At 39.6% G+C, this 18,593-nt stretch overlaps 1 protein-coding gene and 1 pseudogene across 1 annotated transcript in view; one reads left to right on the forward strand and one right to left on the reverse strand.

The window, feature by feature from the left end:
• Nucleotides 1–18,593, forward strand: part of TAFA2 (TAFA chemokine like family member 2) — a 194,546-nt gene that overhangs the window by 158,446 nt on the left and 17,507 nt on the right. The gene's annotated exons all lie outside the window — the stretch shown is intronic.
• Nucleotides 14,141–14,807, reverse strand: LOC148777617 (sentrin-specific protease 8-like; annotated as a pseudogene).

Raw genomic sequence — 18,593 nt, forward strand, 5'->3', positions numbered from 1 at the left:
ATAACATGCAAAAGAAAAACTTGTTCTGTGTGACTACAAAGAATATAATTAGGGACAAGGAATAACTCTCTTGGTGTCAGCTCAAGATGATGTTGGATGGGCTGCCTTGAAAAAATGGTAAATTCCTCATTACTGGAAGTCATCAATTTGTGACTTAAAAGGATAAGCAGAAGTTCCGAGTTAACTAGTTCATTTTACTACAACAAACACAAAACAGCTTATGCAAAGCCAGGGAGGTATAGATGAGCATGTCTTACTCCTGGAATTAAAATCAGCTCATGGTATAATTTCATATGTGTGATGGAACCTCTGAGAAGGAAATCACGATGGCCTTTTAGCTGCCATGCTAAAAGAAGTGGGTGTTATTCTCTAAGCAATGGTGAACCACTGAAGAACCTTAAATAGAAAAGGAGTAGGGTCTGATTTACACTTTACAAAGTCTACAGTGGTGAATTGTAGGAAACTGAGATAAGGATAACAGTCTTGAACTAAGGGGGAAAAAAAGTGTTACACTGAGGGTCCCCAGGGTTAGGAAAGGAAAATCAACAAGGCTTGGTAACCAACTGAATATAAGAAGCTACTGAGAGAAAATTCTCTCACTGTATTTCCGGCTTAACCTGTTTAGTAATACTAACTGATAAAGACACAATGAAGTGGAGATATTGAGTGGATAGTTTGTTATATAACCCTAGAAATCAAGATAGAAGTCTAAGAATAATCATCCCTGAAGTGAAAGTGTTAGTCACTCAGTCGTGTTCAACTCTTTGGAGACCCCATGGACTGCAGCCCACCAGGCTCTACCGTCCATGAAATACTCAAGTCAAGAATACTGGAGTGGGTGGCCATTCCCTTCTTCATGGGCTCTTCCCTACCCAGGGGTTGAACCTGGGTCTCCCTCATTGCAGGCTGATTCTATACCATCTGAACCACCAGGGAAGTCCAATGATATCCAGATGGTGTTGAAATAATTAACTAAGAAGGCTCTCCTAAAAGGAATATGTTGAAGGGGAAGAGCATCAATGACGTTTTAGGTGGTAATGTATAAGGTACTTGCTAAGGAACATGAAGTGTAGACAGAGAGCTCGGAAAACCGAGAGACAAGATTCCAAGAGAACACAGAATGGGAGAGTTCCAGAGAGACAGGCCATCAGTTGATCCAACAAGGACACAGAACCTACAGACAGATTATATGGTCTTTAAGTTTCTTTCTGGGTGTGATATTTGAAAGAAATACTGGAAGTTCATGATCTGTCAGCTGAATATTACTTACTATCATAATCTTAATACCAGACTCCTAGTTGGATGGTGTCATTGGTGACACGTTGTAAACACTGCAGAATATGCATCTATTTAAAACAGAATGGAGTGTTAGAAACATTTTCAAAATAAGAGTATGACTCCCTTTAACAGAACTAACTAACTCTATTTAAGGGAAGCCTATCCATTCATTTGTTCATTCAGTCTGTAAAGATCAATTGTAGGTCCGTTATGTGGCACTGAGCCTGATATTGTGGTAGGCTTTGCGGATTCAAATGAAAAAAAAAATCATGAACCTTAGCTGTCTAAGAGTTCACGGTCAATTGGAGAGAAAGTCAATAAATCACTTTCATATACAAAAGTGGTAGGACAGAGGTTTGTATAGATGCCACTGGAGTGCATGGGCAGTTTAATGTTGCTGGCCTATAACCTTCCTAAAACACATGGACGACAGGTTTCTAGACCATTCAAAGGCAAATTACTAAATAATTTGTCTCCTTAATAGATAGTGACTAAGCACAATGAAAATATTATGTTCTGTTATGTCAAGATTTGATTGCATTGTTTTCCACCTTTGCATCTGGTATTCTACTACTGTATGAAAATGAAAATCCATTAGGATGCTTTTTCGACTAGATTCTTTCCTCTTGATGAACTATTCATAGAGAAAACACTGAGTACTTTCTGGATTAGACTTTTAAATCACTTAAAATTTTTCTGCTAGTTTTAAAATATGAGAGAGGGGAAGGAGAAAGATTTGTATATGGGACCATAGTAATAACTCTAGTTAAACTGAAAATAATTTAAAATTTCCACCTGAAAAGAAGAATATTGGAGCCTTATAACACTGTACATATCTATTAATGCTTAAAGATTATAGAAAAAATTTTTAAAGCTTTAACATATTACTAACAGCAAAACCAGCCATTCAGTTGAAATGTCACCTAAGATATAAAACTCAAATTGCCAAATTAAAGCAAAGAAGCCAAAATCTTTATGGTTTATAACTAAGATAGGGAATTCTATTTATATAATGCTTGATATTGAACTTATTATAGACAAGAATTATTTAGCTGCTGAATGTACCTTTTGCTGCTGTGGTTCAGTATTATTGTGCTTTGCTCCTATTAAGTTGCGATGTTGGCTTCCTATGATTTATGATGGGATTAGCCTGAAGTCAATAAAGGGCTGTTCTGCTGAGGTTCTGTTTACTGTTGGCTATTTTACCTTTACTTTTTATTGCTTATTCTCTTCTGGTGGCAAATACATTTTATCTTTACCTTGCCTCTCCTATTCCCTTTCTAGACCAATTAAAGGAATACTAGACGTAAGAGAGAGAGACAGACAGACAATGTAATACCAGGCAGTGTAAATTCATTTTCAAAGGATATTTGCAAATAATCAAATGCAATGTGTTTTGCAACTTTAAAACACCCTATTCTAGAAAGGACTGTTTGAGTAATCATGAAGAGAGTTGATTTGGTCAGCCTGTTTCTAGGATTCATAACTGAGATGCTTTTATTCTATCTTGAAATAAAATTGAATATTCTCAACAGACACGTTCACTGACAGATAAATTTAAACAGGTATCATGATTAGAAATCTCAGCCTCCAACTTCAATTACAACCTGTGATCGATTTATGAGATTACTGAAGGCAAATGTCTGCCAGACAGCCAACCATTGTTTGAGATTAAATTTCAGCAATGAAATCAACTTGTTGAGAGCACCCCTACATGTATAATATAGATGTGAACTATCTGCCTCTGCCTTATAACCTTGATGATTTCTTGTATGAGCTGTAAGGAAAGTCCCTTATGAATAAAGCTTTTTGACAAATTCACATTTCACCTATGTAATGATCTAAGGAGACCCTAATTCAGTGAAACTATATCTCATCACTGTATTATACCAAAGATATTGTAACATGAAAGAAAAGTGTTTCTTATCAATAGATTAAAAATATCTAGGGTAGAAGTTCAGTTGACCCTTGAACATTAGAGATTTGAACTGTATAGATCCACTCATATATCGATGTTCTTCAGTAATACTACATGATCCATGATTGGTTGAATCTGTGGATATGGAATTGTGTATGTGCAGATTTTTGACTGCAGGGGTGGATCCCTAAACACTTCAGTATTCAGAGCTCTGTAAACCCATCATGAAGGTAGACTAATTCCTGCTCAAAAGGCAAATGACAGCTACAACTTTATACGCTTTACAAGTAGAATCATTACATTGAGAGTATCCCTTTCAAGTTGCACTAGAAAGAAGTTCAAGAAATATTGCTCAGTCATCACATGATTGTGATTATTACAAGGCAGTAAAGTTTGGGAACTGTGTGTTCAGAAAGTCAGAAAGTCAAGGGCAAGGTATTAGTTGGTATATGGTTAATCTTATATGTACACTTGTCTGGGCCATAGTGCCCAGATATTTGGTCAAACATTTTGGGGGATGTTTCTGTGGAGGTGTATGTGTGTCTGTATGTGTTTGAGGGAAGAGAAAAACAGATTTAATCAGCAACAGTAATTCCAAGGTCACCCCCACCCCCAAGTGACAGCAATATTAAATGGTTTAAGCTACCTTTTGCATGAGGTCACAAGGTCTCAAAACTGTTTTACCTTATTTTCAATGGGGGCAGCATGTTTACGGAATTACAAATGCCATGACACAGCACATTGGTACATTCTCATTTTTAGAAATTATTGGAAAACTGATTTCCCAGTTTAAAGGAGGACATACTACAGTATCTAAAAGATCAGTTTTAGGGGCAATAACTTAATAACTAATGCATCAGAATCTAGCTATAAGTAACTCATTTGAAATTACATTTCTTGTCTCTGGAATATTCCATTCCATAGTTTCCAATACTAGGGACAGTTACTGCTTCTGCTGCTAAGTCACTTCAGTCGTGTCCGACTCTGTGCGACCCCATAGATGGAAGCCCACCAGGCTCCCCCTTCCCTGGGATTCTCCAGGCAAGAACACTGGAGTGGGTTGCCATTTCCTTCTCCAACGTGTGAAAGTGAAAAGTTAAAGTGAAGTCACTCAGTCATGTCTGACCCTTAGCGACCCCACGGACTGCAGCCTACAGGAACTCAAATCAGATAGTCATTCCTAAAGGCTTCTGTGAGGCTATTTTTAGGAGAGATTTAACTTTAATTGGTGGACTTGAGTAAAGCAGATTACCCTTCCTTGTGTGAGTGGGCCTCATGTCATCACTTGAAGTCCTAAATGGAACAAAAGACTGAACTCCTCTGTCTTATCAGTCAAAATATCTTTGTGAAATGGAGATATGTAATTTACCTGGTAAATAATTCGAAGTAATAGTATTTAAGCATGATCACTGTACTTGGGAGAGGAATAAATGAACATAGGGAAAACCTCAATATGAGAAAAAGATATAAAAAGTACCAAATAGAAGTCACAGGACTAAAGTTTATAATATGTGCTTAGTGGCTCAGTAGTGTCTGATTCTTTGTGACCCTTTGGACTGTAGCTTGCCAGGCTTCTCTGTCCATGGGATTTCCCAGGCAAGAATACTGGAGTGGGTGGCCATTTCCTTCTCCAGGGGATCTTCCCAACCCAGGGATCGAACCCATGTCTCCTGGGTCTTTATCCACTGAGCTATCAGGGAAGCCAAAGTTTAGAATAACTGATCTGAAAGATATTTACACTACAGGGGTTCAACAGCAAACTAGAGGAGGCAAAAAAAAGACCAATGAACTTGAAAACAGAACAGTGGGCATACCCTATCAGAGCAGTAAAAAAGAATGAAAAAAAAGTCAAGATTAGCTTGAACTTAAGGGACAATATCAAAGATACTAAAACTGGCATCATGGGATCACAGAAGGAGGAAAGGAAAAAAAAAAAAAAGGCAGAAAGCTGATTTGAAAAAATAATGGCTGAAAACTTCCCTAACTTGGAGAGGGAAACAGACATTCATGTTCAGGAAGCCCAGAGAGTTTGTAATGAGATGAAAACCAAAGAACCCAATCTATATTCATCCATCATGAGAAACACTGGACTGGATGAAGCACAAGCTAGAATCAAGATTGCCGGGAGAAATATCAATAACCTCAGATATGCAGATGACGTCGCCCTTTTGGCAGAAAGTGAAGAAGAACTAAAGAGCCTCTTGATGAAACTGAAACAGGAGAGTGAAAAAGTTGGCTTAAAGCTCAATATTCAGAAAACTAAGATCATGGCATCTGGTCCCATCCCTTCATGGCAAATAGATGGGGAAACAGTGGCTGACTTTATTTTTGGGGGGCTCCAAAACATTGCAGATGGTGATTGCAGCCATGAAATTAAAAGACGCTTACTTCTTGGAAGAAAAGTTATGACCAACCTAGACAGCATGTTAAAAAGCAGAGAGATTACTTTGCCAACAAAGGTCCATCTAGTCAAGGCTATGGTTTTTTCAGTAGTCATGTATGGATGTGAGAGTTGGACTATAAAGAAAGCTGAGTGCTGAAGAATTGATGTGTACACCTGTGGTGAATTCATGTCAATGTATAGCAAAACCAATACAGTATTTTAAAATTAGCCTCCAATTAAAATAAATAAATTTATATTAAAAAAAAAAAGAAAGCTGAGCACTGAAGAATTGATGCTTTTGAATTGTGGTGTTTGAGAAGACTCTTGAGAGTCCCTTGGACTGCAAGGAGATCCAACCAGTCCATCCTAAAGGAGATCAGTCCTGGGTGCTCACTGGAAGAACTAATGTTGAAGCTGAAACAAATACTTTGGCCACCTGATGCGAAGTGCTGACTCATTTGGAAAGACCCTGATGTTGGGAAAGATTGAGGGCAGGAGAAGGGGATGACGGAGGATGAGATGGTTGCATGGCATCACCGACTCAATGGACATGAGTTTGGGTAGACTCCGGGAGTTGGTGATGGACAAGGAGTCGTGGCGTGCTGCAGTCCATGGGGTCGCAAAGAGTCGGACACAGCTGAGCAACTAAACTAAAAATGTCAAAATTAAATACAAGAAAAGAATCTTAAAAACAGCAAGAGAAAAACAATCTGTTATGTAAAGAAACCCCCACAAGACTATCAGCAGTTTTCTCAGCATAAATTTTGCAAGTCAGAAGGTGGTGGCATGAAATATTCAAAGTATTGAAAGAAAAAATTGCCATCTAAGAATATTCTACATGGCAACGTTGTCATTTTGAATTGAGGGAATGGATGAATCTTCCAGACAAATAAGAACTGCTGCTGCGTCACTTCAGTCGTGTCCGACTCTGTGTGACCCCACAGACAGAAGCCCACCAGGGTCCCCCGTCCCTGGGATTCTCCAGGCAAGAACACTGGAGTGGGTTGCCATTTCCTTCTCCAGTGTGTGAAAGTGAAAAGTGAAAGTGAAGTTGCTCAGTCGTGTCCTACCCTTAGCGACCCCACAGACTGCAGCCTACCAGGCTCCTCCATCCATGGGATTTTCTAGGAAAGAGTACTGGAGTGGCTTGCCATTGCCTTCTCCGATATAGTCACAAGCTGTCTGTTAATGAAAGAAAGGAATGTCTTAAGGCTTAAAATAAGAACTAACCAAGTTCATTATTAAACTGGCTTCACGATATTTGTTAAAGTGACTCCTTTAAGTTAAAAAGGAAGGGCACTAATTAGCAACAAGGAAACATATAAAAAGTATAAGTCTCACTGGTAAAGGCAAATACATAGAGAAGGTAATGAATTACTTAGAAAGCTATTATGAAGAATGAAATATAAAAATATTTTGTAAAAATAACTATAACAATTTGTTAAGGGATACATAAGATAGAAGGATGTAAAACATAACATCAAAAAGATAAAATGTCATATGGGGAGTAAAACTGTAGCGCTTTAGATTATTTGTACTTAAATTATTTTCAGCCTCAAATAGAGAGTTATAAGTGTAAGTTGTTATATGTAAGCAAAATAAAAACCTAAGAAGCAAGAAAAATCTCTAACAACTTAACTTTAACCCTTAAGGACCTAGGAGAAGAACAACAACCTAAACCCAAACATAGTGGAAGGAAGGAACTAACAAGGATGAGAGGAATAAATGAAAAAGAGACTAAAATATAATAGAAAAGATAAATTAAATCAAGATATGGTTCTTTGAAAGGACAAATAAAATTAACATTATATATGATATATATACACACACATATATATGACACCTATATAAAAAGAAGTGATATCTTTCTATATGCCCAGAGGATGTTTTTCATATGTATAGCTTGGCACTCTATGTAAATATGGAGAATGTTTTTTACCCTGTATATAGTCCCTGTCAATAGATATCAAAATCAAATCTGAACATTATTTACTAAGCACTTATTGAACATATATTCAATGCCAGTCATTGTATCAGGAACTGGATATCAAAAGACAAATATAGTCACAATATTTCTGCTGAATGGAGAGGTCTCTTCTAATTACAAATTTTCCTATCTACAGTAGAAGTTTTGACATATATTTTCTGGTCTCTTTAGGCTACATTCTTCTTATTTTGACTATTAGATACAAGATTACTTTGGAAAGAGCAATCTTCTAATAAGATATGTAAAGCAGACAAGTAGTTTGAAAAGTTGTAAGCTTAAATCATCTATGTCTAAGGTATGTGATTTTGATAAGAAAAAAACAACTGTTACAACACCAAAGGAAATAATCTCACTCCTTAGTTATACCACATACAACAGAGCTAAGAAGTAGAGTCATAAAAACACTGTGGAGCTCTATGCCTAGCTGCATAGCCTAACATGTAAGCAAAGAAGCTTTGTTTTTTGGGAGGGGAGTAAACAATCTGTTTAATTTAGTAGGACTTTTACATTAAAAAAGAAAATCACTGTTGAAAACTCTAGGAAGGATCCCAGAGTTCTATTAGCTTTGCCTTAACCACTCTCAGTGGATGCATTGTCAGGAGTTTCTGTCTGTCTGCTGTTTTTTCACAATGGATCTCATTTGCTTCAATGAGAAATGGTTGCTGTGTTCCATTGAGAATGTCTTCAAGGATGGTATAACGATTAAGAAACCAACTGTCTAGAAGTTAGATTACTTGAGTTCACATCCCTGTTCTGTAACTGAGAATTGATGGCTTTGAGCAAATTGCTTTACATCTGTGCTCCTCAAATTGCACATCTGTGGGATTGGGGCAACAATACACTTACCATATAGTTTCCGTATTTGGATTAAATGAGTTAATATTTGTAAAGCACTTAAAATAGCTCTTGGCCAAGTGCAAGGGCTATATGGCCTTGTTAAGTGAAATATATGAATCAAGCAAGTTACTAATAGGCTCAAAAAGTGGACCAGTTTTCTCATAACTCAAACATAAACACTATTATTCCACAGGACTCAGTCTTGTTAAATAAATACTGACACAGAGATTTCTCAAGACTTCTTTTATCACCTCCATGCACATTTAAACAAAGGTTTTAAAGAAAAAACACAAGTTCCTTGAGGTTGGTCTGTGTGTACCCATTCCCTCCCCTTTGGATTAGCTACAAAAATTTGTCCTAAACCATAGAGGTGGAGTAAGTGGATTCCAGTGCCTACAGGCTCTGGGTCTTTCCAGTTACCTATTATAGATAAGATAGATAAGCCTAGTGGGAACTTCTGTATTAATCAGTTGTAAAGGTATCTTTCCCAGGTTTATGCTGCAGGAACTGAAAGAGTTTCCCCTTTGGTGGCTTTTCAGCAGCTTCTTTTGAGGATTTCTTAGTTACAAAGTAAAGGTGGCCTTTTTTTTTCTCCCCCGACTATTGCAGTTGTTGACATTAACTTCACTGATACTTTTATATTCACTGATACAATTCAAGGAGGACTCACAGAAAGTATCTATTTCTTGAAAGGGAGGGATGTTATGTTGTGGTTTACATGCTAGGTATGGGGGGGGGGCTGTTCCTTTTTCTTTTTATCATTTAAATTTGTTGCAGTTGTTCGCCTATAGCCATGTGAGATGAGATTAGTTGCTGCAGCAGTAAAGGACTGTTTTATTGAATGTGGAGCTCCCCTTGCCCATTCTGCTATTGCTAATACAACATTAACGGTCTCACTAAATCACAAAAACACCAAGTAGAAACTGATAGTGGAAGTGTTTATAGATATTCAGCAATTAGCAGAGGCCAATAATTCCTATTTATAGCATAACAAAACTTAAGTGATTTTTTAACCTCAGTATATTTCAAACAAAATATGTTACACATAAGTTTTTGATCTTAGGAAATAAACTGTGTTAGATCTTAGGTCCATAATATACCTTCTTTATAATTTATCCTCACTCTAATATAACCTTTGAAGATAAATTGGACTTGACACAGGAGATGCATAGCATTGAAAGGACAATCCTATTATCAAGGAGCCAGAAATGCATTTACACTTAATGCCTTATTATGTAATTAGAGTTCATATTTTATAACAGTGGAATACTGAGAAAAATCTGGAGTAGCTACACGTTTTTGTTTTTGATTTTTCTTTTTAGAAGGAGTTCAGTTCAGTTCAGTTCAGTCGCTCAGTCGTGTCCGACTCTCCGCGACCCCATGAATCACAGCACGCCAGGCCTCCCTGTCGATCACCAACTCCCGGAGTACACTCAGACTCATGTCCACAGAGTCGGTGATGCCATCCAGCCATCTCATTCTCCGTTGTCCCCTTCTCCTCCCGCCCCCAACCTTTCCCAGCATCAGAGTCTTTTCCAGTGAGTCAACTCATCGCATGAGGTGGCCAAAGTATTGCAGTTTCAGCTTTAGCATCAGTCCCTCCAATGAACATCCAGGATTGATCTCCTTTAGAATGGACTGGTTGGATCTCCTTGCAGTATAAGGGATTCTCAAGAGTCTTCTCCAACACCACAGTTCAAAAGCATCGATTCTTCGGCGATCAGCCTGCTTCACAGTCCAACTCTCACATCCATACATGACCACGGGAAAAACCATTGCCTTGACTAGACGGACCTTGGTTGGCAAAGTAATGTCTCTGCTTTTTAATATACGATCAAGGTTGGTCATAACTTTCCTTCCAAGGAGCAAGCGTCTTTTAATTTCATGGCTGCAATCAGCATCTGCAGTGATTTTGGAGCCCAAAAAAACAAAGTCTGACACTGTTTCCACTGTTTTTCCATCTACTTCCCATGAAGTGATGGGACCAGATGCCATGATCTTTGTTTTCTGAATGTTGAGCTTCAAACCAACCTTTTCACTCTCCTCTTTCACTTTCATCAAGAGGCTTTTGAGTTCCTCTTCACTTTCTGCCATAAGGGTAGTGTCATCTGCATATCTGAGGTTATTGATATTTCTCCCAGCAACCTTGATTCCAGCTTGTGCTGCTTCCAGCCCAGCATTCCTCATGATGTACTCTGCATATAAGTTAAATAAGCAAGGTGACAATATACAACCTTGACATACATCTTTTCCTATTTGGAACCAGTCTGTTGTTCCATGTCCAGTTCTAACTGTTGCTTCCTGACCTGCATACAGGTTTATCAAGAGGCAGGTCAGGTGGTCTGGGATTCCCATCTCTTTCAGAATGTTCCACAGTTTATTGTGATCTACACAGTCAAAGGCTTTGGCATAGTCAATGAAGCAGAAATAGATGTTTTTCTGAAACTCTCTTGCTTTCTCCATGATCCAGCGGATGTTGGCAATTGGATCTCTGGTGCCTCTGCCTTTTCTAAAACCTGCTTGAACATCTGGGAGTTCACGGTTTACATACTGCTGAAGCCTGGCTTGGAGAATTTTGAGCATGACTTTACTAGCGTGTGAGATGAGTGCAATTGTGTGGTAGTTTGAGCATTCTTTGGCATTGCCTTTCTTTGGGATTGGAATGAACACTGACCTCTTCCAGTCCTGTGGCCACTGCTGTTTTCCAAATCTGCTGGCATATTGAGTGCAGCACTTTCACAGCATCATCTTTCAAGACTTGAAATAGCTCAACTGGAATTCCATCACCTCCACTAGCTTTGTTCGTAGTGATGCTTTCTAAGGCCCACTTAACTTCACATTCCAAGATGTCTGGCTCTAGGTCAGTGATCACGTTATCGTGACTATCTTGGTCGTGAAGATCTTTTTTGTACAGTTCTTCTGTGTATTCCTGCCACCTCTTCTTAATATCTTCTGCTTCTGTTAGGTCCATACCATTTCTGTCCTTTATCGAGCCCATCTTTGCATGAAATGTTCCCTTGGAATCTCTAATTTTCTTGAAGAGGTCTCTTGTTTTTCCTATTCCGTTGTTTTCCTCTATTTCTTTGCATTGATCACTGAGGAAGTCTTTCTTATCTCTCCTTGCTATTCTTTGGAACTCTGCATTCAGATGCTTATATCTTTCCTTTTCTCCTTTGCTTTTCGCCTCTCTTCTTTTCACAGCTATTTGTAAGGCCTCCTCAGACAGCCATTTCGCTCTTTTGCATTTCTTTTCCATGGGGATGGTCTTGGTCCCTGTCTCCTCTACAATGTCACGAACCTCCATCCAGAGTTCATCAGGCACTCTATCAATCACATCTAGTCCCTTAAATCTATTTCTCACTTCCACTGTATAATCATAAGGGATTTGATTGAGGTCATATCTGAATGGTCTAGTGGTTTTCCCTACTTTCTTCAATTTCAGTCTGAATTTCGCAATAAGGAGTTCATGATCTGAGCCCCAGTCAGCTCCTGGTCTTGTTTTCGCTAACTGTATACAGCTTCTCCATCTTTGGTTGCAAAGAATATAATCAATCTGATTTCAGTGTTGACCATCTGGTGATGTCCATGTGTAGAGTCTTCTCTTGTGTTGTTGGAAGAGGGTGTTTGCTATGGCCAGTGCATTCTCTTGACAAAACTCTATTAGCCTTTGCCCTGCTTCATTTCATGCTCCAAGGCCAAATTTGCCTGTTACTCCAGGTGTTTCTTGACTTCCTACTTTTGCATTCCAGTCTCCTATAATGAAAAGGACATCTTTTTGGGTGTTAGTTCTAAAAGGTCTTATAGGTCTTCATAGAACCGATTAACTTCGGCTTCTTCAGCATTACTGGTTGGGGCATAGGCCTGGATTACTGTAATATTGAATGGTTTGCCTTGGAAACGAACAGAAATCATCCTGTCATTTTTAAGATTGCATCCAAGTACTGTATTTCGGACCCTTTTGTTGACCATGATGGCTACTCCATTTCTTCTAAGGGATTCCTGCCCACAGTAGTAGATATAATGGTCATCCGAGTTAAATTCACCCATTCCAGTCCATTTTAATTCACTGATTCCTAGAATGTCTATGTTCACTCTTTCCATCTCCTGTTTGACCACTTCCAATTTGCCTTCATTCATGGACCTAACATTCCAGGTTCCTACGCAATATTGCTCTTTACAGCACTGGACCTTGCTTCTAGCACTGGTCACATCCACAACTGGGTATTGGTTTTGCTTTTGCTCCATCCCTTTATTCCTTCTAGAGTTATTACTCCACTGAGCTCCAGTAGCATACTGGGCCCCTACCGACCTGGGGAATTCCTCATTCAGTATCCTATCATTTTGCCCTTTGTTACTGTTCACGGGGTTCTCAAGGCAATTATACTGATGTGGTTTGCCATTCCCTTCTCCAGTGGACCACATTCGGCTGTGGTCCATGTGATCAGATCCGCTAGTTTCCTGTGATTATGATTTCAGTTTGTCTGCCCTCTGTTGCCCCCTGGCAATACCTACCGTCTTATTTGGGTTTCTCTTACCTCGGTCGTGGAAAATCTCTTCACAGCCGCTCCAGCAAAGTGCAGCCGCTGTACCTTACCTTGGACGAGGGGTATCTCCTCAAGGCCACCCCTCCTGACCTTGAACGCGGAGTAGCTCCTCTCGGCCCTCCTGCGCCCACGCAGCCACCGCCTGTTGGCGTGGGATAGCTCCTCTCGGCCGCCTGCCCTGTCCTCAGGCGTGGGATAGCTCCTCTCGGCTGGGCCGGCGTCTCTCGCGTGGCGTCTGCGCCGCCAGGGCCGGCGTCTCTCGGTCTCTGGCGTAGAAGGAGTAGCATTTCTTTTTACTCTTGGCTCCACATTTCAAAAATTACATTGTCTGTATTTTGAATTAAGTGAGAGTTTAGTCACTTTTTCTCTTTATATCTCAAAAATAAACCAACTTTTAGTAAGTTTCAAATGCAAAACAAGAGGTCCACCACAGACATTTATTTCAACAAAGTTATTTAAGTTTCCCCCTTTCCCTTTCTTAAAGTGCTGTAGGAATCAGATGGGTGACTGTGAGCTAACTCCATCTTTATCAAGTATTGCCAAAGGTCATAGCTGGGAAAGCCTTTGCTTGTTGAATAGAATAGGTATCACAGAACTGAGTAACTGATAATACTTTGATCTTGAATTAGGTTAGGTCTTGATCTGCTTCTAGCCAGTTGATCTCTTGAAATAAGTGGGCTGTGCGGTAAGTTTTGGTTGCTCTATGATTTTCTTCTTGCTTCTGAGTTAGTGTGTTAGTCACTCAGTCATGTCTGACTCTTTGTGACCCCATAAACTGTAGCTGTCCATTGGGTTTTCCAGGAAAAAATATTGGAGTGGGTTGCATTTCCTTCTCCAGGGTTCAAGGAGGTTCTTCTTGCTTCTAGATTTCACATATTCTCAATTTGTTTTAGAGATCAGTCTTTTTTCTTTGGAATAAACCAATGTATATAAGGGAGCCCAAAAGGGAATTAATCAGTTTTGGTGAATATTTTGAAGACATCTTTACAGAACATATTGCTCTGAAGTTAGGGTTAAAGTGACACTTTCCCCTAGGATAATGTGAGAACAACATTCTTTCAGGAGAAAGTAAGCATTCTAAACATTCCTCTCCCAGGCATCTTCCCTCAGGCACTGAGATTGCAGCCATCCAATACATGGGGACAGCAGAAGGAAGAGACTTCAAAAGTCAAATATATTTCAACAGCTAATTTTTAGCCAGGTCTGGCAATGAGATCTTTCCATTCTTCTCTCTTCTTTGTGATGTATGTAGGAGTGAGTAACTGCAGTAGTGATTCTGCCTGTTGTCTAAAGAAGTTCTGACACAAGGCCTCAGAGTTACATTTCACATACATCCCACAGTCATACCTGTTTTGTTGAGCAGGGGCTTTCTCTTCCACAAAGGCCAGTTTGTTTCCTTTTCTGCCTAAGAAAGCCTCTAGTTTCTCTGCTACCTGCTTTGCATGGATGAATTACTATTACCATAAGAATCAAAATGAAAAAGGTCATTTTTATCTTGCAGATAAACCAAAAAGCTCCATTGGGTTCCCCCAGCTGTGTGGTTAGAACTAACTATCACTGATGGCTAAAAATATAACTATCTTATTGTGGAGGTCCAACGGTTCAAGGAACATGGCCACTCTCTGCTGGGCTGCCAGTGCACTTGATGAACTAAGTAACTTCGGGGCTGATGAAGCAGACATGGTCAGAGCAGTCATGATATTGACTGTTGGAAAAGTACTCAAAGGCAAACCCAATAATATGGACATTGAGCTAGCTTGGAGGATCCAGTAGTGAGATGTCTGATTGCCACAATAGACTGTCCATGTAACTCAAGACTACTGGGTCCATCTTGTATTGACCAGGGCTGCTCAGAAACTCCAGAAGCTGTTTCGGGCCTCACCACCCCTCAATCAGTCAGTCAGTTCAGTCTCTCAGTCATGTTCAACTTTTGCGACCCCATGAATCACAGCATGCCAGGCTTCCCTGTCCATCACCAATTCCTGGAGTTCACTCAAACTCACCTACATCGAGTCGGTGATGCCATCCAACCATCTCATTCTCTGTCATCCCCTTCTCCTCCTGCCCCCAATCCCTCCCAGCATCTGAGTCTTTTCCAGTGAGTCAACTCTTTGCATGAGGTGACCAAAGTATTGGAGTTTCAGCTTTAGCATCAGTCCTTCCAGTGAACACCCAGGACTGATCTCCTTTAGAATGGACTGGTTGGATCTCCTTGCAGTACAAGGGACTCTCAAGAGTCTTCTCCAGCACCACAGTTCAAAAGCATCAATTCTTCGGCAATCAGCCTTCTTCACAGTCCAACTCTCACATCCATACATGACCACGGGAAAAACCATAGCCTTGACTAGACGGACCTTGGTTGGCAAAGTAATGTCTCTGCTTTTTAATATGCTATCTAGGTTGGTCATAACTTTCCTTCCAAGGAGTAAGCGTCTTTTAATTTCATGGCTGCAATCAGTATCCACAATGATTTTGGAGCCCCCTAAAGTAAAGTCTGACACTGTTTCCACTGTTTCCCCATCTATCTGCCATGAAGTGATAGGACCAGATGCCGTGATCTTAGTTTTCTGAATGTTGAGCTTCAAGCCAACTTTTTCACTCTCCTCTTTCACTTTCATCAAGAGGCTTTTGAGTTCCTCTTCACTTTCTGCCATAAGGGTGGTGTCATCTGCTTCTCTGAGGTTATTGATATTTCTCCCAGCAATCTTGATTCCAGCTTGTGCTTCTTCCAGCCCAGCATTCCTCATGATGTACTCTGCATATAAGTTAAATAAGCAAGGTGACAATATACAGCCTTGACGTACTCCTTTTCCTATTTGGAACCAGTTGTTCCATGTCCAGTTCTAACTGTTGCTTCCTGACCTGCATACAGGTTTATCAAGAGGCAGGTCAGGTGGTCTGGTATTCCCATCTCTTTCAGAATTTACCAACCCTGCCAGCCTCCAAACAGCTCTGTCCTTGCCAGAAAAGCAGTACGACAGTCTCAAATACAGAGTTTTCTACCCCCAAATTGCGACATTCCTCTCTAGTCCTCTAAGGCAGAGGTTCCCACCTCTGCTGTAAAGTGAAGAAAAAAAGTTTGGCGGAGCCACCTGAGGGTGATGAAATGGGGCCTAAACTTGTGTTTTTGAAAATATTTATTTTCAAGTACTGAATCAAAGTGTTTGTTAGGATTTATTGTATTCTCACTACAGGCATTATTGCATTTAACCTTCATAGTAGTGGGATGAGATAGGGATTATCTTCTTGTATAGGGAAGACAAAGCTAGTGGAGTGATAGAATTCCAGTGGAGCTATTTCAAATCCTAAAAGATGATGCTATGAAAATGCTGCACTCTATATGCCAGCAAATTTGGAAAGCTCAGCAGTGGCCACAGGACTGGAAAAGGTCAGTTTCATTCCAATCCCAAAGAAAGGAAATGCCAAAGAATGCTCAAACTATTGCACAATTGCACTCATCTCACACAGTAGCAAAGTAATGCTCAAAATTCTCCAAGCCAGGTTTCAACAATATGTGAAGCGTGAACTTCCAGATTTTCAAGCTAGTTTTAGAAAAGGCAAAGGAACCAGAGATCAAATTGCCAATATCCGTTGGATGATTGAAAAAGCAAGAGAGTTCCAGAAAAACATCTATTTCTGCTTTATTAACTATGCCAAAGCCTTTGACTGTGTGGATCACCACGCACTGTGGAAAATTCTTCAAGGGATGGGAATACCAGACCACCCGACCTGCCTCTTGAGAAATCTGTATGCAGGTCAGGAAGCAACAGTTAGAACTGGATATGGAACAACAGACTGGTTCCAAAATCAGGAAAGGAGTACGTCAAGGCTGTATATTGTCATCCTGATTATTTAACTTATATGTAGAGTACATCATGAAAAACACTGGGCTGGATGAAGCACAAGTTGGAATCAAGATAGCTGGGAGAAACATCAATGACCCCAGATATGCAGATGACACCACACTTATGGCAGAAAACGAAGAAGAACTAAAGAGCCTCTTGATGAAAGTGAAAGAGGAGAATTAAAAAGTTGGCTTAAAGGTCAGTATTCAGAAAACTAAGATCATGATATCTGGTTCCATCACTTCATGGCAAATAGATGGGGCAAACATGGGCAAACATTGGCAAACAGTAATGGATTTCATTCTGGGGGACTCCAAAGTCACTGCAAATGGTCACCACATCCATGAAATTAAAAGATGCTTACTCCTTGGAAGAAAAGTTATGACCAACCTAGGCAGCATATTAAAAAGCAGAGACATTACTTTGCCAACAAAGGTCTAGTCAAGGCTATGGTTTTTCCAGCATTCATGTATGGATGTGAAAGTTGGACTGGAAAGAAAGCTGAGTGCCAAAGAATTGATGCTTTTGAACTGTGGTGTTTGAGAAGACTCTTGAGAGTCCCTTGTACTGGAAGGAGATCCAACCAGTCCATCCTAAAGGAAATCAGTCCTGAATATTCATTGGAAGGACTGGTGTTGAAGCTGAAATTCCAATACTTTAACAACCTGATGTGAAGAACTGAGTCATTTGAAAAGAGCCTGATGCTGGGTAAGATTGAAGGTGTGAGGAGAAGGGGACGACAGAGGATGAGATGGTTGGATGGCATCACTGACTCAATGGACATGGGTTTGAGTAAGCTCCCAGAGTTGGTGATAGTCAGGGAGGCCTGGCATGCTGCAGTCCATGGGGTCACAAAGAGTCAGACACGACTGAGCGACTGAACTGAATTGATAGGGAAGAAAACTGAGGGGTTTTTGAGAGTGAAATAATAGGGCTGCACAGTTTACAAATAGTTACCTCTGGATAAGCCCCCTGGCTGGTTGATGTTCTTAACCCCATGCTCTTAACCACTGCCTGCCTAATTTTCTGAAAATCCTAAATTCATCATTTTCCTCCTCATCGTCATCAGTAGATGAGCATTCATATGAGTCAAACATATAAAAAAATTTTTTTTAATTGGGAGAAATTGAAATTCACAAATGATTGCCTTTTTCAAGTACGGGCAAAATTGGGAAAGTTCCATCATAATAGAATTTTTGCTTATAAACTAATAGACATAACCCCCAAAATTCAGGAAATGAACCCTATACTTAAGAGAGTGTTTTGAAATAGACCTAGATTTTGTAAGAAGCCTATTTGCCTTTTTATTATAACAAATATTTTATCTTAAAAGTAATAGTCTATGGAAGAGCTTTAATTTGATTTTCAGAGTTCATGACCTTGGATTACAATACTAGCTAATAAAATTATAGTCAGTTTTTCACATTACAACCTCTATGTCTCATCTTTATGATGGAAAGGTTGAAGAACTTAGTACAGAGCTATATCTAGGAACCCTTCTTCAATGCCAGCCTTAAAAATTTATTAGCAATTTCATGTGATTTAATGGGCTTCAGAAATGTTTTATGCTTCAAGGTATGTTACCTTTTTGCCTGAATTTAGCTGATGTTCTTGTATCAGAGAGTCATTCATTCATACCTTAAAGATTTCAACATTCAGGAATTATTTACTAAAATTCAAATTTCCACAATAAGGGTAATTACTCTATGTAGGTGATAATAGAATTTATGGTCCATATGAGGCCTTATTTCCAGGGTAGCCCCAACAGGAAGTCAGGACGACAGGTGTAAATCAGGATTAT

The sequence above is a fragment of the Moschus berezovskii genome, chromosome 6 (genome assembly GCF_049115385.1).
Source record: "Moschus berezovskii isolate FMDL1 chromosome 6, NW_MosBer_1.0, whole genome shotgun sequence".
Lineage (NCBI taxonomy): Eukaryota > Metazoa > Chordata > Mammalia > Artiodactyla > Moschidae > Moschus > Moschus berezovskii.